Raw genomic sequence first — 16,011 nt, 5'->3', positions numbered from 1 at the left:
TTTCTTAAGAAAATCTATTCAAGCTGATTTGTCTTCAAATCTTTAACTAATTCCCAAACGACTTCAACCACCTTTTATATTGTAATCAGAGTTCATTATTTTTCCGGTGTAAAGAAGCTAACGAGCTCCATTAGTACAATTTTTGTTCTTCTGTTTTTGTTTTGTTTTTTACATAAATATATAATTTTTTCGTAGGCAATTCTCAAGTCAGTGGCCCGGAAAAATTAAAGTGTAACTCGAAACTGAGGCGAAAAAGCGAACTTGACAATCGATGACAAAAATCTTGTACCTGTTTGGAGGTGCCACTTTTTTTTTTAAAGCTGGATTTATTTGTTTTGAATTTCGCGCAAAGCTACTTGAGGGCTATCTGCGCTAGCCGTCCCTAATTTAGCAGTGTAGGACTAGAGGAAACGACCCTCGGATTACGAGTCGAACGACTTAACACACTTGGCCATGCCGGGCCCTTTAAAGCTGAAACAATGCATTAATTATTATTTCATGTCAGTAGTCTGTGCATTAATTTACAGTCTACCTGTCATAAAAATAAAGCAAAAATAAAAAATAATGAAATTTTGTTAATTTTTATGATCAAATTTTCACACTGACATTTTAAAAATATATTTTTAACAAGCAGTACATTTTAAGTGAAAGTTATTTATCTATTTCAAAATATGTATAAATCGTTTTAGAAACTTCCTTTCACTTATGTGTAAACTATCAGAAACAAATGCGTATCTTTAACTTCATGATAAAATGATGTTTGGGTTAAGAGCTTTGTTCACTTCATAGTACAGTAAATGTACTTTTTAATTAGTTTCAACATTTCAATTTTGTAAAGTTGTATTTTTTCCTTTTTCTTATATTTAGAATATTCTTTGGGCCTTTATCACTTTTTTCTCCAAAATAAATATCTAAATATGACTCACTTGCGAAATGGTTATTCACTTTGTCTTTGAAAGATTCGAATGGCTTAAAGGCATTGTGGTGACGAACTACCCAGGAACGTCATATCAAATTACTACAATACTGGCAGATACCCGTTGATATAATTTAAAGGTAAACTTCCTACAGATAGTGAAGAATAAATAAATATATCTTGGATTATAGCAAAGGAGACTGAATGTAATGTTCCCAAAAATAGTCGAGTTTTGACACAAAGGATGCATCTAGCACAATAGAACTCTCAGCTTCTCTCAGTGGGCACAGGATTTTTATCTCTGCAGCCACCATTCCACTTCATTTTCATAAGCGCAAGAACAGACTGCTGGTAAAGGGAGCGCTTTTTGATAGTTGTCATTTCTGTAAGAATTGTCAAAGGGAATAATTCGATTAAATTCAAATAAAATATTTAATAATGTAGAAAATCTTACGTACATATATAATACTAAGATGAAAAAAACAGAGAAACATAAACCGAACAACATCAAATATATATACACACAATCACGTTCCTCTCTATGCGTTTTTTCTCTCACGTTATTTTTCGAAATATATCTTTTAGTCAGTGGACAGTGGAATTCTTCAGCACACAAAAAAATGTTCTTAATTTCCTTTTCTCAGGTTAGTCATTCAACAAGTGAAGACTGAACTATCGATGCTTACATCACTATGACATTTTAAAAATAGTAATAGTAAGCCTTTAAGATATACAGAGTGTGACATACAAACTTTTGGCTATTGTATATGAATAGATATTTTAGTGAGTATGATATCTGGTTCTGTAGAGCAGAGCAGAAAGGATAAAAGGCGGAGTCTACTGTTTTCCGCTACAATAAATCATTCTATATAGAGACAATTTTTCTTAAACAAATTAACTTTAAACTTAAGAGAAATGGTTGACAGAAACAAAAACTTAAAACTAACCTACATGAAGCTTACGTGTTATGACTTCCACTTTCTGATATCTGAATTGAGTCTACAACAGACAGTTAGAAGCACCTTTTACTTTTGAGTTTTAAAAAATCATTGAATAGCTAGGCTGTTTTTTAGTGTAATTCTGTATTATGAATGAGTGATGAGAGAAACAGTTTTTAGTATATTTCATATTTCACACTCAAGCCTAAGGTTTGTTATAAATCAAATATTGTTTAGTTTCATTCCCTTTGTTCTTCCTTCGTAATAGCGTCAGTCTACTGACTGTAGGGTGTATAATAAAAGAACAAGTGTAGATAGCTTTCTTGAATATATTGAAAATCCATGGTTTATTTGTTGTTCAATAAGTAGTGTTTTAAACCACTTGGCCATACCGGGCTCGAATGGTATGAAAACAAATCGGTAATTTCAACATAAACCTTTCTCAAACGTAATATATGTGAAACTGTATGTTTCAATTACGTATTTTAATAGTTCGAAAATTATTTCTTTTTTAAAAAGTAATGTTTTTTTAAGTCTTGCCGAAAGCATTTTACAATTTTGTGAACGAATAAAAGTAAATCCTTTGTATAAGAACAGAAAAACGAAATTAAACAGTAGACCGTAACGTTACTGATTTACTAAAATAATGTATATATATATAGAGTGATATTTCTATCTATGTGTATGAATGATATTTGGAATATTAAATAAAATAAAGCCATTAGCTTCTATAGTTGTTTTAAACTATATACCCAATATTTTTAGTGAAGTTAAAAAAATCTTTAAAGCAATTTAAAAATTGATAGGATAGTTTGTTTGTAAATAAATACAAAGATTCACAATGAGTTATTTGTGTTCCGCCCCCCAAGTTTATTGAAACTCGATCTTTTACGTTGTAAGTCTACAGACATATGTCTGGATCACTCGGATGCAACTAGTAGGGACCTGGCATGGCCAAGCGTGTTAAGGCGTGCGACTTGTTATCTGAGGGTCGCGGGTTCGTATCCCCGTCGCGCCAAACATGCTCGGCCTTTCAGCCGTGGGGGCGTTGTAACGTGACGGTCAATCCCACTATTCGTTGTTAAAAGAGTAGCCTTACACTTCTAAGTTAGGGACGGCTAGCACAGATAGCCCTCGAGTAGCTTTGTTCGAAATTCAAAAGCAAACAAGCAACTAGTAGGAAAAATTATAAGTGTCATGTCGTAGCGAAACACGATTGAACCAATTCGGCAAGTGAGTAAAAAAAAAAGTGATATAGGACAAGTATCAACTTTTTGGATTGTGCTTTGCATAATCAACAGACAAAGTGTGCTTCCGGGACCCAAGATCCAGCGAACTGTAGCATGCTTACATGTACTATTTTAGTTACTTCGTTAAAATTACAGTAAGAATTATATGATTATGGCCCCACGCTTTTGCTTGTTTATTGTTAAACACTAAGCTTCAAAATGGGCTATCTGCACCGTACCTAACACGGATAATGAAACCTAGTTTTCAATTTTATAATTAATGCTAAGCTACTGTAAAGTTAATCGAAAACATTTTAAGCATTCTTCTCACTAATGCCACAGAATGTGCAAGTACCGTTCATTTAGCCGCTTCTTAAACGGTTGTCTATCTTATTATCACAATATGTTCTAAAAGTACCTTCAATTGTCCTTTCAGATATGTTATTGTAAAAATCTATTTCTACTTGTACGTAAAAGTTTTGTCGCCATATTTCCCATTTCATTACTTGCGCCTAAAGTTATAAGCTGAAATTTTAAACTTATGAAATATACAGTTGGAAATATTCTGTCTTTTGTATTTATACATGAAGTTACCAATTACAAGCTTAAAAGTTACATTTTCTCCCTAGCAATATTTCACCTTTTCCACTGGTGCTTGCAGCTCTAATTATCAGTTCTCACATTTTCTCCTTCTGACTGACGTTAGCAATTATGGATAAAACATTTCAGTTCCTGTTAGGCCCGGCATGACCAAACGTGTTAAGGCGTACGACTCGTGATTTGAGAGGCGCAGGTCCGCATCCCCTTCGCGCCAAACATGATCGCCTTTCACCCGTTGCGTCGTTATAATATTTTGGTCAATCCCAATAGTCGTTGGTAAAAGAGTAGCCCACGAGTTGGCGGTGGGTGGTGATGACTAGCTGCCTTACCTCTGGTCTTGCACTGCTAAATTAGGGACGGCTAGCACAGATAGCCTTCAGTAGTTTTGCGCGAAATTCAAAACAATCAAACAATACAGTTCCTGTTGGCAATGTTTTATTTCTCTGACTAGTTACAGTTTTAGTGGAAATATTTTCCTTCTTCATTTTTTTAATGTAGTAAAATTAAACTCTTGTTCTTACATAAATTCTGAATACAAGACATGAAACACATTCAAACGAACATTTTAACTGCTTTATCTGCGGAAATAATTATATTCATACTAATAATATGCAAATAATAATTTCCGATCAGAATAAGCTATGTATTTAGAGCTAAACTAAAATTAAACTAAATGTTAGTTACGATTTATTTATATGGGATTAAAGACCGAGTTAGAAGTAAAGGTAACCCTTCTCAAAGCTGTCGCGTTTTAAATCATCGACATTTCTCTCATTTATACGCGGGTCACATAGTAAAGGGCACAAACATAAAACAAACAGTTCTATAGCACAGAACAGTTTATTACGATCTTACAAAAAATGCAATGAGTATTGTTTCATGTGCTTCTTAATAATTATTCGATCTTTAATCATTGCAGTCGTAAATCTTAGTTTGTGAAGTCATCAAGATTATAGGCGTAAGCACGTGGTCAATGGGAAGTAAATGTAAGTGAATAAATTATATTTTCATTTATCTTATAAAATGCTGTATAATTCTTCAGTAGTTATCTATTATTCTTCTAATTAAAGACGTTACTACCAATAGCTTTACTGTGAAATAGTTAACGCTAAAAACCTGGTTTCGATACCCGTGTTTGGCCCATTGTGTAGTGTTATGCTTAATTTCAAACAAATAAACCTAATTCAACTTCTTCGAAAGAGGGCGAAGACCACCCGGGGTCACTTGGTGTAATCTCTTGCACCATTTTGCATTAGTGTGTTGTCTATCAGTAAGTTAACACTAAAATTACGTCCCATGAGGAACACTTAACGTTGCAATTTGTATTGACATGACATGAGTGAAACGTACGCGTGCAAGAACCACAAGAAGAATTACGTAATAAATCGGAGACAACACATCATAGTGTCTGAACTTGACAAAAAATAAAAATTGTTTGTTTCTCTTAATTTTGCTTTTATTTACTCTGGAAACAGAACACTTTCGAGATCCCTGCAGAAGTGTATATAGTTAGTTCTACATATCTGTAAATAAATGTGTGTATCAGGTAAACTTTAGCTTTATGTTTATTAATCGCCGTTATAGGTTTAAATTATGACAACTAGCAAAGAATAGCTAGTCTACATAGCTCATTGAACATGATCTTGTACGTACTTATTTATGTGCGACAGAACAAAGGCAGATAGCTTTCGCCACTTAACGTACAAACCACCGAAATCATTAATTTAATGGGCCTGGCATGGCCAAGCGCGTAAGGCGTGCGACTCGTAATCCGAGGGTCGCGGGTTCGCGCCCGCGTCGCGCTAAACATGCTCGCCCTCCCAACCGTGGGGGTGTATAATGTGACGGTCAATCCCACTATTCGTTGGTAAAAGAGTAGCCCAAGAGTTGGCGGTGGGTGGTGATGACTAGCTGCCTTCCCTCTAGTCTTACACTGCTAAATTAGGGACGGCTAGCACAGATAGCCCTCGTGTAGCTTTGTGCGAAATTCCAAAACAAACATTAATTTAATAAACCTTTTGTGGGTCTTATCGTAAAGTATCCTTCGTTTCAGCTCTGTGTTTGTTTGCTTGCACCCATGATTCCGTAGTCAACATGTCAACGATTGAGAAAAACATGGATTAATAAAAATGCCAGCCTTGATATAAATTACCGTAAAGGTAAATTGTAACTACCGTTTCTATTCTCGAAATTAATGTGTAAATCATTCATATTATACACGATGTATGAATTCTGTAGGCTGTATGCTAAAATCTGTAAAATGTGTCCTTGAAAGTTGTAAGCTTGTTTTTTAACTTCGTCCAAATCTACACGAGGATATCTGTGCTAGCCGTCCTAATTTAACAGTGTAAGACTGGAAGGAAGGCAGCTAATTATCACCACCCTCCGCCAGCTCTTGGGCTATTCTTTTACCAACGAATAGTGGGATTGACAGACACTTATAACGCGTCTACGCCTGAAAGGGCGAGCATGTTTGATGTGACGGAGGTTCCAACCCTCGATCCTCAGATTACAACACGAGTACCTCAAAACCTGGCCATGCCAGGTCTAAAAGTTGTAGAGGACGTGAAACCCACTTGAAGTAAAAATGTATGCTAAAGACGGCTACTATGGTAAATAAAACTTTGATTAAATAAAATACGAAACAATATTTCAACCTTCTTAGATCATCTTCAGGTTAACAAAAAGCCTAAAGTTGATCTAAGAAGGTCGAAATATTGTTGCGTACTTTATTTTAATTAAAGTTTTAATATCTATACCAGATGTCTTCAGAACATAGGATAACAGATGCCGCCACTTGCAATAATCCGTTTCTTTGTGTTAGGTTTAGTTCCACTGCGCCTTATTCAGTCACGAACGTCAATAAAACATCCTACTCGATAAATATAAGGTGATGTTGTAACTAGAACGACAGTTAAGGTGGCCAAAAGAACGCTAACAAACTTCACTTATCTCACGTGAGCGCCACGAGTTCGAGGGGAATTCGACGTCTGACGCACAAAAGCAGTAGGTGTGCCATTTTCAAACTTTCGTAGGTTGCGAATCGGAAGATTTTACACACCCCTAGTCAGTTATTAAAGATTCAGCAGTATGTTTGTTTGTTTTTGAATTTCGCACAAAGCTACTCGAGGGCTATCTGTGCTAGCCGTCCCTAATTTAGCAGTGTAAGACTAGAGGGAAGGCAGCTAGTCATCACCACCCACCGCCAACTCTTGGGCTACTCTTTTACCAACGAATAGTGGGATTGACTGTCACATTATAACGCCCCCACGGCTGGGAGGGCGAGCATGTTTGGCGCGATGGAGATGCGAACCCGCGACCCTCAGATTAGTAGTCGCACGCCTTAACACGCTTGGCCATGCCGGGCGCAATTCAGCAGTGAAGACAGTATAAGCCGAGCAGTGCAAACATATATTACATACAGTTCTTTAATACAATTTAATAACTCAGTTCCAAAATACGAATCAATAAATTATTTCACCTCCAATTGATTTTATTTCGACAGGTCCAAGTCAATCATACGGAGAATAATGAAGTACAATCACGAACAAAATAAGCAGTAAAAAAGGAAAATCTTAAATAGCCGAAGAACTTAAATTATTTTCTACAGGATTAGAGCGAATTAATATACGATACCTATATGTTTACACGCCAGCAATACTAAGTGCGGAGCGCGAGCATACTAGATTACATTTTATTACTCATCAGAATCACTATCATCTACACCCAAACTGAGATTATTTTAGGTCAAATTGATTAATCGAAAGGGTCTGAATCTGTTTCATTCAATATTATCATCGTTCATACCACTTTGAAAGCGCCGGTTCTCGGCGTTCAGTGAAGACGTGTTTTGTGTGAGCTTCGCATTTACAGTTCTGATTTTTTTCGAAATTTGTTTCCTTTTCGTTGAGGCTTGTTTTAAATTCTATTCTTGTGGTAATGACCTTGAGTTAGATAAGCTGTATTATTTGTTGTTAGATTTAATATTACGATTTTTGTTTTTGTGCGGTGCATTATGCCTTTCCCTGGAGGGATGGAAGGTGACATAATGAGGGGTGATGATTTGTGTGATATGAAATCGTGTATGAAGCGTTCTGTTTTTTAAGTCTTGGTAATATTGACTACGGGAATGCATTTCAGCAAATATCTGCAGAATATGATTATGCATCAATCTCGGCAATCGGTCCAAGACCCGGAGGATTAGAAATTACGTTTGTTTTGCAGAATGATGCTGGTCCAGCTATTGATGATGATGTTGTTATTTACGGTCAGGATTGTGAAGTACTTGGTGCCGCTAACAAAGTTCTAACGGTTTCATTCTTTCAGGTACAATGATACATAACGGATAATCAATTTAAGGTCAAACTAATCGAACTAGGTTGCACTCTTAAAGGCCCTATTGTGTGGAAACGTATTAATGGTATATATACAGGAATAAGGCATGCACGCATTCAGTTACTAACAGGTGTATCATCTCTACCGTATGCTATACGTCTTATAGATATAGTTGAAAAGGGTGAATTCTATCAAATAAAACACAATGGTCAGATAAAAGTCTGTAATAGATGTATGGCTGATGATCATTTGTCGGAAATGTGGAGAAATCGGACATATTGCGCGAGATTGCATTAATGCTAATAATCAACGTATTAATATCGAAAAAGAAACGCGTCCTGAATTCACCGACACCCCCATCCTGTCCAAAGTAGAAGTGGATTCGCCTGTTTTAATTACTCAAGTTCCTAACGTACAATCGTTTGTCGAGAACACGAGACAAGACGAACCGTGGGAGACTGTTCCCGCCACTGTAACAGAATCAGAAGTTATAATTTCTACCGAAAGTGGAAAAGAAAATAATATTATGGTCTACAAGAATGCAACAAGAAAAAGGATATTGATTGATAGAAATAAACAACAAGAAAATACAAAAGTAAAACAGGTTCGTCTCAAGAAGAATAGCAAGAAACGTAACCAGAAATATATTAGTAACACAACATAGTTTTCCAGTTAAAATTATGCAGTTAATGTCAACGGGTTATCTGATGTGTTTAAGCTCAAACATGTGGTCAGCTTCCGGTCAGTTACCTCTTTCTTTGTGAACCTGACGATGACCGAAGAAGGTCGAAACGTTGTTCGCTCTTCTATGTAAAGTGTTTTCTCAGCCCAAACGAGCCGTTTTTGCATATAAATTTCTCAACAAGTGGGTTTCTCGTCATCACTGAATAGTGATATTAATTATCATATTAGTGGAGTAGGTCGTAAGATAATTTTAACATTTACTTATAATGCAAACATTTTACAGTTGTTAATATTTACGCACCAAATTCTTCCGCAGAACGCTGTTCATTTTTCAATAACTTAAAATTTGATATACCTTCTGATATTTTTCGTTATAATGAGCGATTTCAATTGTATTTTAAACGAAAGGTTAGATACAAACCCATTTCATCACATTAATGACAGATCCCGAACAGTTTTACATGAAGTTTTAAATTCATTTGATATAGTTGATCTTTACCGTTATAGTTTTCCCACTAACCGCGAATTCACTTGGTCTAGAATAATCTGTGGTAATTTGTATCAGCCTCGTATAGATAAAATATTAGTATCTCAACAAAGTCTATACCGTTTTACGAAAAATTGGTCATGCTCAATTTCCTTACAGTGATCATAATATTGTGGAATGTATAGTTAGTTTTTTCTCGTGCTCCGCGAGGGCCTGGTGTATGGTTGTTTAATAATAAACTAGATAATGTGAAGTGTACTAAAAATATTGAATTACTGATTGAAAAAAGTAAACGCAGAAAAACTTAAAGACTTAGTCGCTTGGTACGATCAGTTATTTAGTGATATTTATCTTGTTACCCGTAAATATGCAAAATTAGAAGCTCAAAACCGTAAGTATAAGCTTGTACGACTAAAGTCAAAGTTACGTAGAGATTACAATTGTCGAAAGACGTTCAACGTGAACCGAAGTACGCCTATTACTTGGAAGAAGAAATAAACGATATACAGCTAGCCAGTACAGAAGGGGCCCTAGTTTGGGCAAGTGTTAAATGGTCTGAAGAGGGAGAAAGGAGTACACGGTACTTTTTTCGTATAGAAAATAATAGAGTGAAAAATGCAATCGGAAATTGTGTGATGAAAATATTGTGCCTTGTACAGCTATAACAGGTATTTTAAACTGTGAATATTCTTATTACTGGAACTTGTATGAGTGCAGCGATATTGACAGAAACTTTGTTTACATTCGTGTCTAAATTAAATAAAAAGTTGTTTTCCGTCGATCGAGAACTTTGCTAAACTCCCATTCCATCGGAAGAAGTGTTAAATACATTGAAAGGAATGAAGAATGATAAATCTCCTGGTCTCGATGACTTCATCACAGAATTTTCACAGATTTCTATGCCTCTTATTGTGGACGATTGTGTTAAGTTGTTAAATCATATGTACTCACCAAATCAGCTACTACCAATTATGAGAAAAGGGTTAATAGTTTTGCTCCCTAAGGGAGGTGACAATACTAGATTACAAAACTGGAGACCCATAACTTTATCTCTGTCGTACAAAATTCTATCCACATGTTCTGGCTTTGTTTGTCAAGTGTTATTCCTAATGTCGTTTCTATAGATCAAACATGTGTTTGATAGGTAGGGATATCATTACCATTCCACTGACGTTACGTTCCATAATGGAATATTTGAATTTGGAGGGTGGGATTCTAGTCTCTGTTGATCAAATGCAAGTATTTGATAGAGTTGATCATTCATACATGTTTGCAGTTCTTCTCGAATGGGATTCGATACCAATTATTCCAATTAGATAAGATTATGTTATACCAACATCACTGGTCTCGTCAAATGTAATAGATATCTGACAAAGGAATTTACTATTTCTAGAGGGATAAGACAGGGGTGCCTTTCATCTGCATTACTGTATGTTCTCTGTACAGAACCTTTCAGAGAAGCCTTGGTATATAACCCACAAATTCGAGATATTTCTCTCAAATACAATAACATCTGTTCGACTTCACTGGTATATATGCATGCTGATGATACTCAGATAACAGTGTTTGACGTTGACTCTCTTATTGCCACACAAGAATCGTGTAACGAATATGAACGGGCATCTGGTAACAAAGTAAACTGGGAAAAAAGTAAAGGTATGTGGTTGGGCTCATTAGCTGATAACCAAGAATTAAAAATATGGGTAAATTGGCTATTGGAAATGGCCCTTTAAGAATTCTGGGTATTCAGTTCCATACAAATGCGTTTAGGTTAAAATGGTTCTTCAGATTATAACACATTTTCATCCCAGTTTATCCTCTTTGCTCATCTTTTAGGCATGTATGGTGATTTAAATCTTAGGCATGATATAGGGTATTGACAATCTTCCACGACACATGATGAATTTTCCTACATATTTTTGTAAAGTATTAGAGTCATGTAAAACGCTCGTTGAGTATCGTCGAATCTTCCAAAATAACACCGAAATTGTTTTCCGGCAACCGCTGTTTCTCAATGTTTTTTTGTTTGTTTGTTTTTCCCATTATGGGATTATTCGCGCGGTACTAATTCGCTTAAGGGATTTCACTTACGAATTTGTCCCTCGTTGGCTTCCCTTAAAAACAATTATCGAATGTATCTGAAAGTGTGATACCTGTTCAAGTCAGACAGTATTACGAAATGTTATATGATGCTATTCCAGAAGAATATAAAGACTTGGTTGAAAGAGAGATTCCCCCAGTTAAAAGAACGACACAATTTATTTTTGGGGTGTTCGATTCAAATGGCGAAAATGTTATTCGCTTGAATAATCTTCATGTTAAAAAAAACTAAGTTATTATACCAGAACTCCATGCCCGCTACCGAATAAATTACTGCTTGGAATGATATTTTAATAGATACAAACTGGAAAAAAATACATAAATATACTTATCACCCATTAAAAGGTTTTGTCTTTGTTGATGTGATTATTTATTTTATCACAATGCTTTAATGACGAACGATAAACATGGCACTGGTTTATGTACACTTTGCGGTAAAGACACTAAAACAGTGGGCCCGGCAGGGCCAAGCGTGTTAAGGCGTGCGACTTGTAATCTGAGGGTCGCGGGTTCGCATCCCCATCGCGTGAAACATGCTCGCCTTTTCAGCCGTGGGGGCGTTGTAAAGTTACGGTCAATCCCACTATTCGTTGGTAAAAGAGTTACACTAGTCTTACACTGCTAAATTAGGGACGGCGAGCACAGATAGCCCTCGAGTAGCTTTGTGCGAAATTCAAAAACAAACAAACAAACAAACTGAAACAGTGAAACATTTATATCGCCTGTATCCAATGATTCAACCCTTATGGACATCAGATTTCGACACTATTTTCTTTATCACTCAAAAACCAGTACTAGTTAATCAGAAGAGGCGAAATGTTGTACAGGGCTTTCCAGACGGATTAATAAAAGATGACAGCCTACAATGTATGTGTTTGATTACTTTAGCTAAATAATGTATAATGACTGTTATGAAAATTTGGTTAGCCAAAAATGCTCCCCAGTGGCTCAGCGGTATGTCTGCGGACTTGCAACGCTAAAAACCGGGTTTCGATACCCGTGGTGGACAGAGCACAGATAGCCCATTGTGCAGCTTTGTGCTTAACTCAAAACAACATTTAGCCAAAAATATCCATTTATATCTGTTGTCATTTCACAAAGCGCAGTTAAGAAAGAAAATAAGTTTTGATTATTCCAGGTATGTTATTTGTAATGATATCGATCCTTTCTTTCAATTTTATTCTGACAACGTTACATTATTGTGTGTCCTTTGATATGAGCTATTACAGATAGTATGAGGTGCATTTAATTATACTTAACTGTCTATTTGATCTTTGTACATGTTTTGTTTGTAATATATGTGATTATGAGGCCTCTTCAAGAGGTTTGTAAATAATTAAAAAAAAAAAAAGCCGGTTCTCGTCCGATACTCAAAGCTAAGTTGCGTCGGGCCTGGTTAGTACTTGCGAGGGTGACCACCTGCGATTACCAGGAGATGAGCACATTCTTTTATGGCCCGGTGTGTTAAGGCGTTTGACTCGTAATCTGAGGGTCGCCGATTCGAATCCCCGTCGTACCAAACATGCTCGTGCTTTCAGTCGTGGGTACGTTACAATGTTAGAGTCAATCCCACTATTCATTTGTAAAAGAATAGCCCAAGATTTGGCGGTCGGTATGATGACTAGCTGCCTTTCCTCTAGTCTTACACTGCTACATTAGGGTCTCTCGGTGTGGATTTCTGTATGTGGTGAGGGGACCTCACAGGGAAGGTTCTGTTCTTTCAGGTTACCTCCTCTGGGATCTAAACATCCACCCACGTGTTTGCCGTGCGTGGCGACCCGTCAAGGGGAGGAGAGAATCCTGATGGTTGAGGGGTCCACCCCTAACACACCATTTTGGCCTTGAATTCCTGTAGACGGGCGGCCTTTAGGTGACCCCCCGTGGGTTAGTCGGCTGGTCCACTTGGGCTAGGGTCAACCAAGTACCAGTGTTGGAAGTTCTCAATGGGTGTTGTGGACATTGTGTCTGATGCTCGTGTTTGGGTATAGTGTTCACGAAATCCTGGCGTTGCTGCAGTGTCCTTGCTTGACATTGTGGTGCGATCCTCGTAGAGCTCCATGGAGGGTGAGGTCAATGGGCACCGAAATTTTCCTTTCTTTATTATGGATACTTCAATTAAAAATCTTAATAAAATAGTGAAAAAACAGTCTATAGACAAACGACCACATCTTGAAGATTCTGAGCAGCAATCCTCACCATCTGTACCACCTAATGTACCTCATTTTCTTATATTGCATTCACATTCAGACAAACCTTTAGAGCAAATGTCTCCCTTTTTCATTCAGAAGGGACTTGCTGACTCTCCAAACTGAGTAAAGAAGCTTTGATCTTGTGATATATTGGTGGAAACATCCACATCTCAACACAGTGAATTCCTCTTGCATTCAAAGGCAATTGGGGATATACCTATTGAGGTTACACCTCATGCTACTTTGAATTCATCACGAGGTGTTATTGTTGAGAGGAATTTGAAGAACGTCCCAGAGTCAGAGATTCTCGCTGGTTTCTCCACTGAAGGAGGTTCTGCAGTGAGGCGCATCTCCACTCGCAAAAATGGAGTTACACTGCCGACAAATATCCTCGTTTTGATATTTACATCATCACGTGCACCTTCCATCATCAAGGCAGGTTATGTAAATTCCAAGGTACGGCCGTACATTCCAAACTCTCTCCGATGTTTCCAATGTCAGAGGTTCAGTCACTCAGAGACGTCATGTCGTGGTTCCCTGATATGTGCCTCGTTGTGGTGGCAAGGACCACGATGCCTATGAGTGTGAAACAGACCCAAATTGTGTTAACTACAATGGTTTTCACCCTTCCTACTTTCCTTTTTGCCCTAAATGGTTGGAGGAAAAAGAGGTGCAGCATTTGAAAATGACTCATAACATTACTTATCCTGAGGCTCGGAAATTGCTGTCCACCACTTCATCACGGACATATGCTGCTGCACTTCGTTCTACAACTATGGTGGGAGTGCAGACAGATCTCTCTGTGCCTCCAAGAGAATCGTTCTCGAAACAAATGAAAATCCTTTTGACTTCCATGGTTAAAAAAGTTAATCAACTTCTACACACATCTTTGTTTCTCCCACACATTCCAACAAACCCCAAGCTACTCATCCTTTGGTTCCAGGTACAGGAATTTCTTTGGATACATCTTTTTCTCCCACCCTAAGATGCAAACCGCTCATTCGTTCGCGTCCTCAGTCACTGGAATCCCCTTCCAACAACAAAGACATGCCCAATCGACCCAGAGCAAGTTTCATGGAGGTCGAGAGACCTCCCCCGAATAGGGACAGAGAGGAAAAAAGACGTGGTCGTAAACAGAAGGGTTCTCCAGGCAATTCGCCTACACGTCATTAAAATAGGCCACCTTGATACAATGGAACTGTCGAGGTTTGCGTTCTATTTTGGATTACATCAAAACACTGATTGCTTCCTACCATCCTGTATGTCTTTCCTTACAAGAAACATTTCTGAAACCTGCCGATACAGTCACCTTTCGGGAGTTTTCTCTGTACAGAAATGACAGGCTGTGTGATAGACAAGTACATGGAGGGGTGGCACTGTTGGTTGATCAGCATGTGCCCACCCTGTCTATGTCACTCAACACACCCTTGGAGGCTATAGCCATCACTGTTTGTTCTCTCTACCTGTCACCTGGAGAGACATATGATTAATCAGACCTTGATGCCCTCATTGAACAGTTGCCGTCTCCCTTTCTAATCCTGGAGGACTTAATGGACATCATCCCCTCTGGAGAAGTGATAGGAGGGGTCGCTCTGTAGAGCGTATGCTCTCTGATCACAACCTTTTTCATTCAATACTAGTTCTTCCACTTATTTTCACGCACCTAGTCAGTCTTTTAGTGATATTGATCTCTCAATTTGCTCCTCTTCATTATTCTCCCATTTTTCATGGAAGGCATTTCTCATCCACGAAGCAGTGATCATTTTACTATACTTTTGAGAGAGACTGGCCGTGGTCGATGCCACCAAACCCGCATGCCCTGGTGGAAGCTGGATCAGGCAGACTGGTCCACTTTCACTGCTCTCGCAGAACTTGATCCTGCCATCGTCTGTCAGCCATCAATAGACGACAGTGTGGCAGCAGTAACTGACTGTATTTTCAAGCATCTGCTCAATGTATTCCTAACACCTCGACACGTTTTCCACTATATCCTCGTCCGTGGTGGAATCCTGCCTGTCACATGGCATGGAAGGCTCAAAAACGGGTCTGGGATATTTTCCGTAGATATCCCACACTTTCAAACCGCATCGCTTTCCAGCGGGCGCGTGCACATGCTAGGTGAGTAAGACGTCAAAGCCAGAAGGAATCTTGGATTAAGTTCACAACTGGCATATCTTCTACCACCAGTTCCAAAGTTATGTGGGACAGGGTTCGAAAGGTCAGTGGGCACTTTAATTCTGTCCTCCTCTCTATCTTACTCTCTGATGGCCAAGAAGTAGCTGATATCCGGAACATCGCCAATACTCTAAGTGAAAGCTTTTGCCTGGTATCTAGCACTTCTGCTTGTTCCTCCACCTTCTTGGTCATCAAGACTCGGGCAGCGTGTTCACCTTTTTCCTTTCGAACTGTTTCTATGACTATAATCGTCCCTTTCCACTGGTGGAGCCCCCAGCGGCTCAGCTATATGTCTGCGGACTTACAACGCAAAAAACCGGGTTTCGCTACCCATGGTTGGCAGAGTATAGATAGCCCA

Source organism: Tachypleus tridentatus, chromosome 12 (assembly GCF_004210375.1).
Source record: "Tachypleus tridentatus isolate NWPU-2018 chromosome 12, ASM421037v1, whole genome shotgun sequence".
NCBI classification, from domain to species: Eukaryota; Metazoa; Arthropoda; class Merostomata; order Xiphosura; family Limulidae; genus Tachypleus; species Tachypleus tridentatus.
Note: the sequence above shows the minus strand (reverse complement) of the source record.